The following is a 14,895-nucleotide window of genomic DNA, read 5'->3' on the forward strand; positions in this document are numbered from 1 at the left end:
CTTCTTCGCCTTTATTGGTTTGATCTCTTTCGTGCCCGTGCATTAAAATGCAGCCGGGGATTCGAATGCGGGCTTGCTTAAATTTATGCCACGATGCATCTCGGGCCCACTTGGGTTCTCGGACTTCCAATCCATTCGTTTACTTTCGCCGTCATGATTGAGAATATCGTCGACAATCAAGCGAACACTCATCGGAACGCTCATCGTGTCGCATGCAAGAGAGTTGTCCAGACGACCAACACTTCCCTACAGACACGGAGAGCTGGATCGGAAGATGTCTCTATTTTTCCTTTTTGCTATTTCTTCGCTACCCACACGCCCCTCAGTCATTCGACCCTATTCAAACACTAGATATCTTCATCGCAAGCCACGCCACAGCTCAAGATACGATTACTCAGCTTGGAGTTTGCTTGCTACAACAACAGATTCCTCTCGGAATGTGATTGGAGCAGAAAAAGAAGAAAAAAACAATCGTTAAAAAATGTATTGGTCATGCATCCACTGCACTGCTGCAGAACGGCACACAATTCCGTAACCGCTGATTGGTACGTGCTGGAAGCGCGGGGTTTCTACACGCGATAGCTCGACCGGTACTTTGAGCTGCATTCTTTGGACGTTGCAATGATTCGATGCATTTTTTGTTGTGGCTCCGGGAACTGAAGTGTTACAAATGTTCCTCCAAAAACTCCAAACTCCAGACGCGGCTCTGGTTAAGGAAACCGTTCCGTGCGCCGTAACTGTAAGTGATCGGCGATGAGTTTGCTTGATTGATTTGATACAATTGCACAACGAATCATGAGATCATCATCAGCCGGCACTCACAGCTGTGTACGCTCTGATAAATTCAATTTGCTACCGGTCTTTAAAACGTTCTTCGTAACATGCTTTCCCTCGCGTGGTGGAAAGATGGTGGAAGTTTCTGCAGTTGAGAATTACGTTCGTGCACGAACACCTGGCAAGAGAATGAGAATGGTGGTAGTGGTATTAGATTAAAGAGCTTTTTGAGACGAAATGCAACCAATATTCCGGTTGGCAGAAAAAATGTACCGAGCACAAACTATGGACTCGCGGGAAAGTCTCTCATCCCGCTGGAAGGCATCTTATTGTGCCATTGTGCCCGACTGCATTGACGCCGCTTTGTGCTCATATTCACTTCTTTAGCCGGCTATAGAAAAGCTCGGATTCTATCTCTTCGTAAAGGAATATCTCGTGCGTTTTTTGTGTTGCTGTGTGGTAGCATAAATCGATCGGAAAAAGATTCTACCCATCCTCAAAAGGCACGCGGTGGGATCGAGCGCTTATCGTACGCATACACATTGTACTACTTCATCCGGATATTAAATATTACCCACAGAGAGAGAGAGAGTATCACCGTACACCGTAAATGCAGGAGCGCCACGTAACTCCATTGTCACCGACTTCTTTCATGCCAAGTGGGACCAGTAATGGCGACGGGGGAGTTTGCACCACAAACCCCACACTCCAACCTATAAGCCGTCCATTTGCTTGATGGCTCGGTTGGTGCTCTGGTTTCTGCTTTTTTTTTTTTTTTGTTAATAGCACATCCGCTTTCAAAAGGGAGAGCGGGGAGCAGTTTAAAGGACCCACACAAGCCCGAAGAAGCGCACTCTCATGCCTTCCAGCAAAGGGACGGAAATCCATTGTGCAAGTAACGAATAGAATAAACTTTGCATCGTTCAACTTAATCTGATCTGAACGGTATTATCCACGTGGGACGCCGCAAGGGTTTCGCATCTTATTTTGCGCCGTCCCCGGTTCCCTCGTTTGGACCGGTTGCAGCCAGGAATAGGTACCAAAGCACTTTGGTACAGGGAGGAGAGAGAAAAAGAACGCTGGACGATGTTTAACACACCCGGGTAACGGGTTAGACGCCGTACGGAGCGGGATAATGGGGACGATAAATTTACATTTTTCAATTTTGTGCCCAAACGGTCATACCTCCAAGGTCGTTGGGAAGTTTTACTTAGCTTCATTGCGACGGAAGAGCGAAAAAAACCCGACCTTTGCGCCCAAAAATCAATTGAGTTTGCTCCTGACCGAGAAACATATACCCACCGCGAAGGATGAAGGGTTTTGAAGCTTCTTTTTTATGAAGTGATGTAAAATGTACGTAGAAATATTCAAATTTAATTTTTGCTTGATTCATGGTATCTTCTGAAACAGGTACGAGTTTATCATTGTATGTTCTGGAGCAAATCCATGGTGTAGTGACTGACGCCTCGGTCTACCACAACACAGGTCGTGTGTTCATGACGCAACTGGATCCCAAACGCAAAGCTTTATAACTTAATTTGAGGACATTAAAGACAATTTTCTCATACTTGATATAACACCAAAAACGATTCTACTTACCCATCAAACGCTGATGCAGCATAACAAAAGAAATAAGATATTGTTCACTCGACTCACCACACACAGTCTAAAGTATCGTTTGCCCTAACAACACAACCAAACAACACTTTCTTCCAATTTGCTTCACTCTCTCACCCACGATTAGTGCGCAAACGAGAATCGTTGGCCCCCGTGCGTACGGTTGTACCTTGCGCTATCCACCATCGGATAGCGATGCCACCGGAAGCTGCAGGACGATATTGGTACACGTGGCGGTACACACACACACAACAACACCTCTAGGGGGAAGCAGCAGCAGCACAAACACTGTTTGTTTATCGCGCGCACCACTGCACCACTTCACCTGGTGTGACTAAACACCACACACACTTTTTCTTCTTCTTATTCTTCTGAACCAGGTTCGTCCTTCAACGTGGGGACGAACGGTAGAATGAAAGGTCACGTCGTGCTCGCTTCGACTTCGAGGGCGCAAAAAGGGCAAGACCTAGACCTCGGCGTGTTACGCTTTAATTTTCGCTTTGGGTTTTCCTTTTTTGCCACTTTCGTCTTAACCCCGACGCGGTGCCGGCGTTTCGTCTCGGAAGGGAAAATCGACAACCACCCCCCGTGCTTCACACACAAGCGTTTTCGCACTCTGTGAGCCGCACCGTGCGCCGCAAACAACCCGCGGAGGGCCGCGGTCTATACGACATGAAACGCCACTTATCGGCAACCAAACGTACGCACACACTCGCTGCACACCGAAAATTTACCACCGCGAGAGGTGCTCGATTGGGCACTGTTTGTGGTAGCGCTTTCTTATCAACTGCTGGAAACTTTCTTCTTCCCCTGCGAAACGCCACACACGGATGTAGCGGCGGCCCACAACGGCCCGGGAAGGTGGTTTTGGGGGTGACAACAATTGCACTGTCGTGAAAATTGGACGTATTTTGCGACTGCTAGAGATTGCTATTTTTCCACCATTAAGCACCACCCATCAGCACGTTGGCACGTCACAGCACGGTAACGACCTGTGGCATGGGAACGACACTCTCAAGTGCAACGATCTTTGGTGATAGAAATCGGGCAAATTAATACGCTTCTGGCTTGTACCAAAGCCACAGCATTCGACTGATTAACTTAGGGTTCGCACGCAGTTTGACAAACACACAGACGGGGGGCTCGAGATCGTACTGTTGCGGTTCGCGTGCGGCCCAAAAAACGCTGAAAGATACGGCAATCCGCGGCACGAAGATCACGCACGATCACGGAGGGAAAACAGTTCGGAAGCACACCCGAAAGATACTTCCAACCCCTCACACACACACACACAGAAGGAGGCAGGAGGTGTTGTGTGTTTCTTTGCTTTTCCTCCTTCAAGCCTCTGGTGCAGCAGCACTACGCTGTAGTGCAATTCATGTGCGCAGACAGCGCTCAATGATCGCTCAATCACTCTTCTCGGGGGTGACTTCTTCGCGGCGGCCAATATACACGCGCACAAACACCGAACACCGGGCACAGAGGCGCACACACGCAAACTATAAACAATAGAAAGGCGAAGAAATGATGGTAAAAGCCAAAAAACACACACGCGGTAACTTTATGACGTGGGGCTCATGCGAATGAGCTGCGTAGCGTAAAAAAAAAACACGCGCACTCGATGCGCTCGCGCGTCCGTTCGGTCACGTTGCCTTCGTTGAAATAAAAACCGCGATGGAAAAATGTATGCTCTTGCGCCGACTCGAGTCGTTTGAGGCGGAGAATCATCATCCCTCCCTCTTGGGCGAGTGAGCCACAGCTGCGCCGTAATGCTTATGGTGAGAGAATGCTGCAGGGTTGAGAGCGTTTTCGGGGGAAGAAACAGCTGCGTAAGCCAACGGTACGCAAAACTATCCGCAACTGCTTACGGGGGTTGGTAGAGAGCGAGAGAGAAACCAACCCTTATTGGAGAGCGCATAGATAGTGCATAACTGCGCGAGAGCCCCAACCGTCTCGGAATCGGGTATGTCAGGGCTGGTCAATTTGTTGTTTATCTTTTGGTGAGGTCTGTGCTGACTGGGCCTGTTGTGATTGTTTTGAGAACTTTCTACCGGTCTGCTCACATCTGGATGACTCTAGACGCTGAACCAACCGAAAGACAGCTTTTCAAACTTCAGTACTTCAAGAAGTAGCTGCCAAAGTCATTTTTGTTTGGTCTTTAATACATTACATTCTCTTAGAAGATCTTCTTAACCTGCTTAACACCTGTAGACTGGAGTTTCTCTGGGATCTTTGTTATAAATTGACCAGGAATAGATCTACAAAAAACTCGTTCCTAGATCATCAAAAAACGCCCTCGGATTACTTGAGAAGTTACCTCAATTCTCCAGTAAGGGTCTCCAGCAGTTCTTCGTCTGTCATTCGCCTGCTCGTTATTGAGACATCTCAATCTTTTTAAAGCATTATAACAGACTAGACTGGCCAGTGTCGTTGTTATCTATTAGTTAAACGCACCAGCTCCAACAAAACCGGAAGTTATCAATTCTCATACAGCCTCATACACGAAGAAGATCTCACGCAATTACACGAGGACCTTGATCTGGTAAAGTGCCGAATTCTTCTCCATCCATCAACTCAGCCTCTCACTCTCGATCGCCACACATACTCAGCTGGTCACGTTTGTTTACGTGTTTTTCTGCCATATACAAGAGCATCTCCGGTGGCCGCTGGTACGTGCCGATCAACCGGTTTGACCAGCATGTGGCGGCGGCACCCGAGCACATCACCGGGCCATACAGGCCAACACTCCTTCACGCTGGAATGCACCTCTTGTGCGCACACTTCCCGACTCCCGATCCAAACAGCGCCAGCATCCAGACCCCATATTGTGGACCCTTTCGTGCCCGGAGTGTAGTGTGTTCGCGGGCCCCGGCACTTTCTCATTTACCGCTACATCGTTCGCCTACGGTACACCCACCAAGCTCGACTAACGTTCCCTGAGTTCCCGATTTTTCCGATTTTCCGTGGCAAGTGGCGTTAAGTTTATTTCTCCCTTCTTTACCCTCTCGCACCCCCATTGATCCCTCTCCTTCCTCGAGCTTATCAGATTATGTTGTGCCGTCGGCAGTGTGTCATTGGCCATCAGCTTCCGCCATTCCTCGGGCCCCAGACCAGTCAACGGAACCGGTTTGCGGCGAACCGGGTCGGCCACCTCCGACGCAGAGTCGGGGCCACAACAGAAAACTGACTGTATGATTTTGTGTGAATTTTGTTTCTCGCTACCTTACACAAGCGACAACCGCGAAAAACTATGTCATTTGCCGTGGAGCACACCTTGGCGCTTCTTCGCGCCGCTACAGTTCCGTTGCTCACCTGGGTCATATTAGGTTGGCGCGGTGATTGCATCTCATATCTTGGGATATTTTTTCCGTGCGGTGACTTTTTAATTTATTCCCTTTGCTATGCTCTACAAGTTAACTTGGTTTTTATTTTGCGAACCTTCCCCCGTACGTACCCACTGACGTCAGCAAAGTTCCGACTGGCGGCGGCCCCGTTCGGCGTGAAAGCCTCCTGCCTACATCCCTAATGGTTGCAGTTTCGTTATCTAATCACTATCAATTTTTCACTAATTGCTTACCTTTGCTCATCATGTCACACACATAGAGAGAGAGAAAGAGTACCACTACTTCCACTATTATTACTTCCACTATCAAACAGGGAAACTTGAGACACACACCAGGCAATCATTATCATCTTCTTTCATTACTGCCGCACATTACATGATATCGCCTCTCCAGAGGGAGTCTTGTTAATTTTAGAGGCGAAACGGTCGAAAATCTTGTACAAAAACAGACCACGCCTGATGCCTGTGACTTCCGACACCTCACAAACTGGCGTGACATTAGTGATGCTTTGTTGGGTTTTCCAAGGAAGGGGTAGCAGGCAAGAGCAAAGCACCAAACCATAGTTATTCACATTTTCCACCCTAAAAGCCCATCAGTTATTGTAATGATGTGATGGTATGTTTTTGGGGTGGAGAGCTCTCGCAAAATGGTGATTAATGTTTGCCTTGTAGCTGCGGCCATGCTTTGTCATTAGGCATGTTCCGGTGGTGATAATGTACAAGTTTCCTCTGAGATGTTCTTTTTTTTCTTATTCTTCCTCTGTTTGTTTGTTCACCGCCAAGAGCCGCGCTGTCTTTGACCGATTTGCTCAGCCAAATGTAGGCCACTGCCGGTGATCATTTGCATGACCATATAATTTAAACGATTTCTGCGGTCTGCGAATGTGGAGCATTTTACATCGCAGAAAGGGCAACCGCCAGAGCCGTGTGGTTTGTTTTTTTTTTTGGGGGAGATTTATTTGTTTGCATTTAAAGGACACAAAGAAAGTGGGACCCGCGGGAGACGGTCTGTGAGCCGGTGAGCGATAGAAATGATGACAAGGCGAGTAGTAGAGCAAATCCAATTAGCCAATCTATCACCAATTCACGTTGCTATGTTTAGCTACTATTAAACAGTAATTTGCAGAATATATTATGATGATGGTGTTTGCTTTTTATCTCCTCTTTTGTCATGTTTCGGTTCCGCACATGCTGTGAGTGAATTTTAAACGACTAATCGGGAAGTCATCTTTTAGAATCACATTATTTAACTTGCTCCAGAAATTTTGTTTCCCATTACTTTCTAAATCTTCAATAATTTCATGTGAACATTCGAAAAGATCGAGAGTTTGCAACATCAGATTGCCCAACTATGAGTAACGAATTGATTAAATCACACCATAGCTCTATGCGAAATTATTTTTGAATAGCATCCGAATTCTAACGAGGCCCTTAATCATGCCTAATCCATCGGCCCAAAGCCCAAACTCACTCACCAAGCATTGCTCAATAACTAAATACATCCGTTGAATAATCAACCACCCTCGCAATACGTTTGCCATTATCACTGCTGTTCGCTGCAATCGGAAAAATCACGCTGCCGCGCTGATAAGCTGATCGTGGGCCGAACACGTTCGATAACGAGGCCCCGAGGCTCGATCGAACCGCTCAGATAGGGGTGCAAATCACACTTCCAAACAATCAACCCGATTGTACCACCGGGTTGCACATCGAGATACTCATGCGCAACAGAGCTGCCGTACGTCGCGGTTTTTGGACAGCTCGAGAGCCGCACTCTGGTAAATGAAGCAGATGAAGTAACGTGTAGTTGGCAATTTTTCGTTCCCACCCCGAAGAGATTGCTGCTTTGCGCAAGCCTAATCATCCCCAACATCCCTCAGAGTTTCGGAGGCCGGCTGTGTGCTCTGTTATAGCACTAAGTAGATCGACTCGTCCAATCCGTCGGCATTTTGGCATGGCGGAAATGTTTGATACGCGTTCATTATGGATTAGGATCGATTAACCAGCGATGCATCGCGTTAAGCAGTGTTGTGCAAAGTGGCTAGAAAGCTTATCTAACTGTTCTTATGCTTCATCTCTCTTTGTATAATTTCAGTTGCTAGTCGGTTGGGTTCTGCGATTCCTTCCCAGCGCCATTTGTTCATTCTTGATAACATTATCGTTAATTTCCAGATACAATCTGGCATCACCATCTGCCGTTGACGTAATACCGAACAATTTCTGCATATTCTAGGCGAGTTCCAGCTGTTGCTGGACTGAGGAATAGCTCTCTTCGAAGTAGCAAGAGTTCTATTTATACAAAGCAGTGGGTTCAGCACAAATCAAGAATTAATTCTCGACAGTTCCCTGCAGACTTGGAGCCGAAATACGATGCCAAAATTGTTCCGGAAACAAGGTCTACGACGACGTTCCTAGCCTAGAAGGACAATCCATTTCACCCTATAGAGCCGAGTAATGTTCGGGTCTTTCCGGCTCCAATGCTGAGTCATGGTTACATCACTTTACGTAAACAAAACTACTTACTTGTGGTGCTCTGGTTGAATTATTCACATACAAGACGAAGCAACACATTGGTCACCATTATTTTTTCCCACAAAATTCCACAATAAAATATCTTTAGAGCCACTTGAAAAACATTCTTCAAAAATGTTTGCACAAAAGCTGAGTTGCAATCAAGTTGTCAAATAGATTTGCCCGGTGAAAAAACCTTGGTTCTACCAACTGTCAACGTATCGACGTTGTCAACAAAAAGTAAACACCAACAAATTGTGCAAATTGTCTCACTTTATTGTATTTTCTGTATAAATTGCGAAAAATATGCATCGTACAAGTGATTTCCGTATCTAAAACACAGCTCAAAGTGTAATTGAGCGTGCTCTCGACGGCGGAGAGATGAATTTTGCGCGGATCACACTTGCGCGGACCACTAGCATTCCAACGCGGTAGGTACTCTACACGAGCAGGCCGATCATTTCGACGACTCATAATCTAATATGTTCCACAATCATCATCAGCACCACCCTCCCCCACCGTACACCAATTTCCGCAGAATCGCACACACACACGACGCTCTGCCAACCAGGTAGGTGGCAATTTTGGGATTGCGGAGCTGCACGCGAACGCGTTACGCGTGGAACATGGGCGCACGGTTGCAGTTAAAGATTTTAAGTTGCACGTTACGCGCACTTGTGATACCATTTCTTCCCGCCATTTTCCCCTAGTAGCAGCAGTCCGTGGAGGTAGGCAGCATCGCCTGGGCCACTGGGTCACCGCGTGGTTCCGCGGACACCTCAATGTTGCATCATTTCCTTGTTGATGGACTCGATCAAAACGCCGCCATTCGGCCGCTGTCTGATTTCGGCACAGCACCGGGACAGCTCAGGCTAAACTGCGTCGAGTCGGTGGAGGGAGGGCCGTACAGTTTGGACGATTTTAGAGTACAGCGCGGCCGTGCGAGAGTACCGCAATTAAACAAAAGTGATTGAGTAATGCTATTTGATGCACTCTCCGTCCGTCCAAACAGACTGCTGCTGATACCAAAAGGAGGAGGCCATGGGGGAGAGGTTAAGCTAAGCACAACTCGCGTTGTTCAAAAAGGTTCCAGGTCACCATCAGAGTCGGAGGAAAACATTGCCCGCGGTGGCGCGCACGAAAATGTTAAATGTAAAAGGTGCGAAAGCGCTAGACCACCCCACAACAGGAGGAAGTAGTTCAATCGTTCAATCAAAGAAAAGAAAAACATACGCTCACAAAGCACAAACACGCAGACGGACGGATAGAGATAGTGCATAATGATGGGTGCAGGAAGTTTGTAACGTGTAAGCGAAAAAACAAGCAAAACGAGCCGGACGCCGGTACAGGTGGAGATTAACGGCGAAAAAAGGTAGTGGCAAAACACACAAAACACACCAAACACCGAACACATTAAATGCCAGAGGAATAGTATTGGTTGTGTACATGGGGTTGTTCAGTATTTTTTTAGTAATCGCTCATTAAGCTGCCTCTTTCAATTAACGAAGAAATCTGATTTAACCCAAAAGACGACTGATCAGCTGCTGCTGTGGTTGTAATCCTTTCCTTGATGTAACACAGGATTAATGTTTATATAAAGAAGATAGTTTAAGATGATGCTATATCGTGCGTACATAAGCTATTAAGAATCTTTTATCGCTTAGCATTGTACAGCAGAGTTTTATCAGAAAAGCCGTTCATGTACTTACACACACTTAATCGAAAAAAACTTAATCACTTCAATTATCTTGCGTCGATTTACATCGATAAAGCATATTACATAAAAACGTATAAAAACAAACAAATGTACCTTGCAGCAGTAGCGCATCGGGCCCTAACCGTGTAACAAAACACACCGATTAGCGGCTGCGAAACAAGCCACAAAACACACAAAACAAATTCCATTTCAATCAAATATCTAATCATCCATATTTTTATCCGATTTTTGTGTTTTTTTTTTGTTGCAGTACTTCCTCGCCGAGATTTGCTGCCTTCGTTACCACGAAAGCGAACCACAGCGAAACAACGCCTGGTGATAACGTACGCTGGCAAAAGGGGTAACACGTCGCGGTACGGAAGATGTTAGCATAACGCCGAAGCAGCAACTCTCCGTCCAGACAAAAACATAGCGTATGCTCGAATAACATGCTGCAACCTGGGTCGAGGGTGTGATGGCCGTTGAAAGGCATAAAGCGGAGAAGCAGCAGCAGGCAGCAACCTCACCACCAACACCACCACCAAGAAAACGGTACGCGAAGAGCGCGCAGCACCGATAAAACAAAGGCAACGTTTGTATCCACACATGGCGGTGGTGGCTCGGGAGAAGGAAAAGAAAAGAGCGACGGAAAAACAAAACGGCCACGAAACAGGAAGGCGATCATAATAACGGTGCAAAACAAATGAAGAGATATATAAGTACGAGTGGGTGCTTTCGCCTCCCCCTGCCCTTAGCCAACCTGTCCCATTCAGCCAACGTGCAGCCTCTTTGACGCGACGCCTGCAAAGACAAAAGTCGACGGTCCTCCGTCACACTATCTCACCATCACCTGTGCACTGCGGAGGGGTGGAAGTATGTAACCCTTGCCCCCACCACACGGAATGAGTCCCTTTTCAATCGTGAATTATTCCCCGTGGTTTGCTAATTAATTGACATAGTTCTTCTGGGATGAATGCGGGCGGTGGGATGTGTGCCGTAGGATGGAGGGGCTGAGGGGGCATACGTTTCATATGCGGTGGCAACGTTTCGAGAGCTATTAAGATGCGCCAAGTGGAAAGTGGAAAAAGGTTGTTAGTTACCATATTTTCTTTGTGTTTCGCCGTGGCTCAGCGGCTCTCTGTGTTCGCTGTGTCGCTACAAACTCCCCCCTGAGCCGCGGCTTTTCCGGAGGTGTCCCGTTGGGAGGGTTTCTTACCCCGTGCCGGGATGCATAAAGGTGAAATATTTGCTAATGAGATGGAGCTTGTTGTGTATATGCATAAAAGTGTAATTAATGTAACACCGATATGAACGTGATGCTTGCTTTATGGGAGGGAGCGGACCGGGGATATCACACAGTGGGTGAGGAAAACCAACCAGATAGTTTGCTGAACAAAGCTAAAGGGTGATTTTTTAAATTAACTTTGAAAATTGGCGACTTTACTACAATATTTTCATCTTCCCTTTCGGGAAAACCTTTGTGTCGCTTAAATTACATCATTTGATAATTTATGATTCAATCAGCTTCATTTCATTTATCATAAAACTGGTAGTATTTTAATCAAATTAAAAGCTCTCCAAAAATCAATACTTTCACAACTTTAAATTGCATCCATTTATTTCACCCAAAAGCAACAAGACACACAAAAAAGATCCGACCGGAGATGGGAGAGCTTTAGGTGACCGGGGATGATGTCGCCACGTAAACTCAACACCGGTAGCCCGTTGATGTCATAATGGGGACAAGACAAAGGAGACAAAAATTAGCATCCAATCCCACCCAGCTCGTTCGCATTTGTTACCTTTTAATGGGACACACGACCCGGGCGGTATCCCTTTTTTTGTAGAAGGGTCGTTTGTTGTTTCCATCCCCCGTGATGTAAGCAAAACGGTGTCCGGCGTATGATTCAGGATTTTTCCGCTCTGCTCTGTGGCTCCTACAAACTACAGCACAGTGACAATTGAGGATGAATTTGTTTCCACTTTACGCAACTTTGTTGTGTCCCGCTCGTGTCTTACTTTGCCACCGCTGCCAAGGGCTGGAGGGTTCTTTGGGCACGTGAAGTAGGAGAGGAGAGTGCAAAGTGCAAACAATGCATAGTAGTACCTCATCGACCCACAAACATCCCCCCCCTCCCCCTTCCATGGGGCAGGAGGGGAGAGGTTGGACAGCATAACTCAGGTCGGGTTTAAAATGGAAAAAGTGGGAAGCAATTGTAACGATCCCGCGCGCTGCTGCTGCTGCTGCTGCTTGCATTCAAAACATGCAAATGTGGAAAAGTTAGGTTTGTAAATTAGTGTGATAAGGTAGGGCGAAGAAAACAGTTGGTAGCGGGAATTAGAGCAGAGCACACGGCCGCAGGGATGCAGCGAGTGACTCAGTAATGATGAAGTAATCGCTCTACAGACGATTCGGTGCGGTGAGGTGAGATGTTGCCCGTACGGTACTAAAGCAGACCTCCCAATTCCCGTGGTTAAGCCGTTTCCAAATGCATTATTTATTCAATCTGTTCTCTTTCACAACAAACGATAAGGGGAGAGGAATATATGCAAGCAGTTAATGCTCGGGATGGAAAAATGGCTCTACAAATGTGTTAGGTGACAAGGCTTTTAATATATTTCATGTCTACTGCGGTGGCTATCGAGAAGCACCGGCAAAATGGGCAGTATCTGCGGCACTTTACACCGGAGATTACAACCGCTGGCGATGACCGGTGTGGACTATTGTTTGTAAAACTATGGTACGATTATCATTTATGTTATTTGTGGTACTCTGTCAAAGCTAGTTACACCGCAAATGTATTAACATTGCCGACGAGCTTATCATGCCATTGTGTTTTGATGGTTTATTTGTTTTACAAAGACTAGCGAATGACTGCAATTCCTGTGCGTTATGTGTGTTGGTTAGGATGGATAAATTTTAAGTAGGAATTAGGCAGATATTTTAATGTTCTTTAGGTAATGGTACTACACTATGTGCCGTGCTATTGATGTTGTGCTTCTTCGTCTGTTAATACTGCAAATGTTTCTATAATCCATGAGCCATTATGCAATAATTAATCATTTGTTTTATTTCAACTCACAGATTTAGGCTGAAGCTGATTTCTGCTCGAAATAGATCCAGATTTGTAGGTGAGTTCTTTAAACATACAAATAATAATTAATGTAGATAGGGTAAATGTACCAATAGTGGTGCAATTTGTAGTGGTACAGATGTGTTTTAATGGATTTAAAGTGTCAGGAAGGACATTTTTTGAATATTTTAAAACATAGCAATTGGAATATGTTTTATATTCGCAATCACAACCATTTTTACCATGAAACACATCAAATTTACAAAAATTAATTGCCTATAATGGTGGTATGGTTCCTATAGTCGTCGTATTGTGTTCCTATAGTGCTGGTAAACAAAGATACCTAAAAAACAGTGTATACTATCAATGAAACTTAGTTTCGAGGCTGTTTGCATATTCATATTAAGGATTACTGCCATAAAATAATGACTAAACTGCATCACATCTGTCGTCAACCCACATCCGGAAGAGTGTGCTTGATTTGAAGTCAATTTTTCATTCAGCCAAATAAGCGAATTTTGGCCTTTTTTTGGTAAATTGCCTACAGAAAACTCATTTTTGTTGCTTATTTTAGTGAAAACATTACGACATATCAAAAATATCCTCGAAAAAATCTAAAATGTCTTGGTTTTATTGATTTTATAACTATTACCACTATACGAACATGTCTGTTTTGTGTACCTATAATGGCACTATGGTAAAAAAAAAACATTTAAAAATGCATAAATATGGTCAAAAGGCAAATAACTTTAGTAAAACAATAACATTTCATAACAGTTATGTTGAAAAATTAGTAATTGCGTGGTTGTGTGGTCATTTGGAACGTTAACAGAAATATGAGTTTCGTTATGAAATCCTAAAGATTTTGGAAAAATGTGGACATATTTCACAAAATAATGGATTTTTTGGTCACTAAGTAATGGAATGGCCCCATTTATCTTTTAAATCTTTTTTTAAAAACCCAAAGAATATTTCACACTAACATAAATAATTTAATTACTTTTAATTTGCCGTATGGACCGCATTTTAGTGCAAAACCACCACTATTGGTACTACCACCACTATAGGTACAATTTACCCTATTATTAAAAACATTCATTTTTAGGTGCCTGATGTTGGCAAACTGGGAAAAGTGCCACTGCCTAAATCTCCGCAACGATAACTTCTGCCAAACTTAGACGATGTTGCGCTGTGGAGATGCACCAAAATGCAGTTATGCTCAAAATGCTTCCCCCAATTTCATCGTAAATACAAATTGCACTACTGCACACTAGAGGGCGCACTACAAAACATCGCACAGTGGTGGATTCGGCTTTTCTTTGCCAGATGACGCACAAAATCGGTAAAAGAACCATTTGAACGATATCCGTTGGTAGCTCTTGCCTTTTGTAAGCTGAAAATAGTATACTGAGGTAAGTTAGTGAGTAATAATCAGTGTTTTTTTTATTATTAGGTATGCTTGATTTTTGGTAAGTGTAGAAAGCCATTTATTCTACGTAATCATTTCTCCTTTTCGATGAGCTGAGGCAACCGTTTGTTCAGCTAAGAAAATGAAAGGGGATTTCTACGATACACCTGTACACAAAAGTTCGATGTGCAATTTTCGAACTGTTCATAGGTAACAGAAGTCCTAGTTTATTTTCCACTGATGATAACTTTAGTTGAAAGTGAAACGGTCATCATACATAATTAAAAATGTAAACCCACGACGGCCCAGTACGCCGTTGCGATAAGTTGCGAGTCATCAAAAAACTGTTCTACTAAATTTGAAAAAAAAACTGCCAGAAACTGAAGAAGTTTTTTTGCACCAAATGAATTTGATGATTCATGTTTTAGTTTTTACCTACGGGACGTTCGATCTTTTTTAATTAAAACACCAA

At 44.8% G+C, this 14,895-nt stretch overlaps 1 protein-coding gene and 1 long non-coding RNA gene across 2 annotated transcripts in view; one reads left to right on the plus strand and one right to left on the minus strand.

Moving 5' to 3' along the window:
• Window positions 1-4,070, minus strand: part of LOC4577508 (myosin-IIIb) — a 51,704-nt gene extending 47,634 nt beyond the window's left edge. Inside the window, exon 1 of the mRNA XM_061655191.1 lies at window positions 2,374-4,070. The gene's annotated coding sequence lies outside the window, so the exon portion shown is untranslated. The remainder of the gene's footprint in view (window positions 1-2,373) is intronic.
• A 4,428-nt stretch (window positions 4,071-8,498) lies between these two features.
• LOC133393560 (uncharacterized) lies at window positions 8,499-11,372 on the plus strand. The gene is made up of 3 exons (XR_009766250.1): window positions 8,499-8,676; window positions 8,749-8,816; window positions 10,213-11,372. It is a non-coding gene; the product is annotated as an uncharacterized LOC133393560 (long non-coding RNA).
• Window positions 11,373-14,895: the final 3,523 nt, after the last annotated feature.

This window comes from Anopheles gambiae, chromosome 3 (genome assembly GCF_943734735.2).
Source record: "Anopheles gambiae chromosome 3, idAnoGambNW_F1_1, whole genome shotgun sequence".
NCBI lineage: Eukaryota > Metazoa > Arthropoda > Insecta > Diptera > Culicidae > Anopheles > Anopheles gambiae.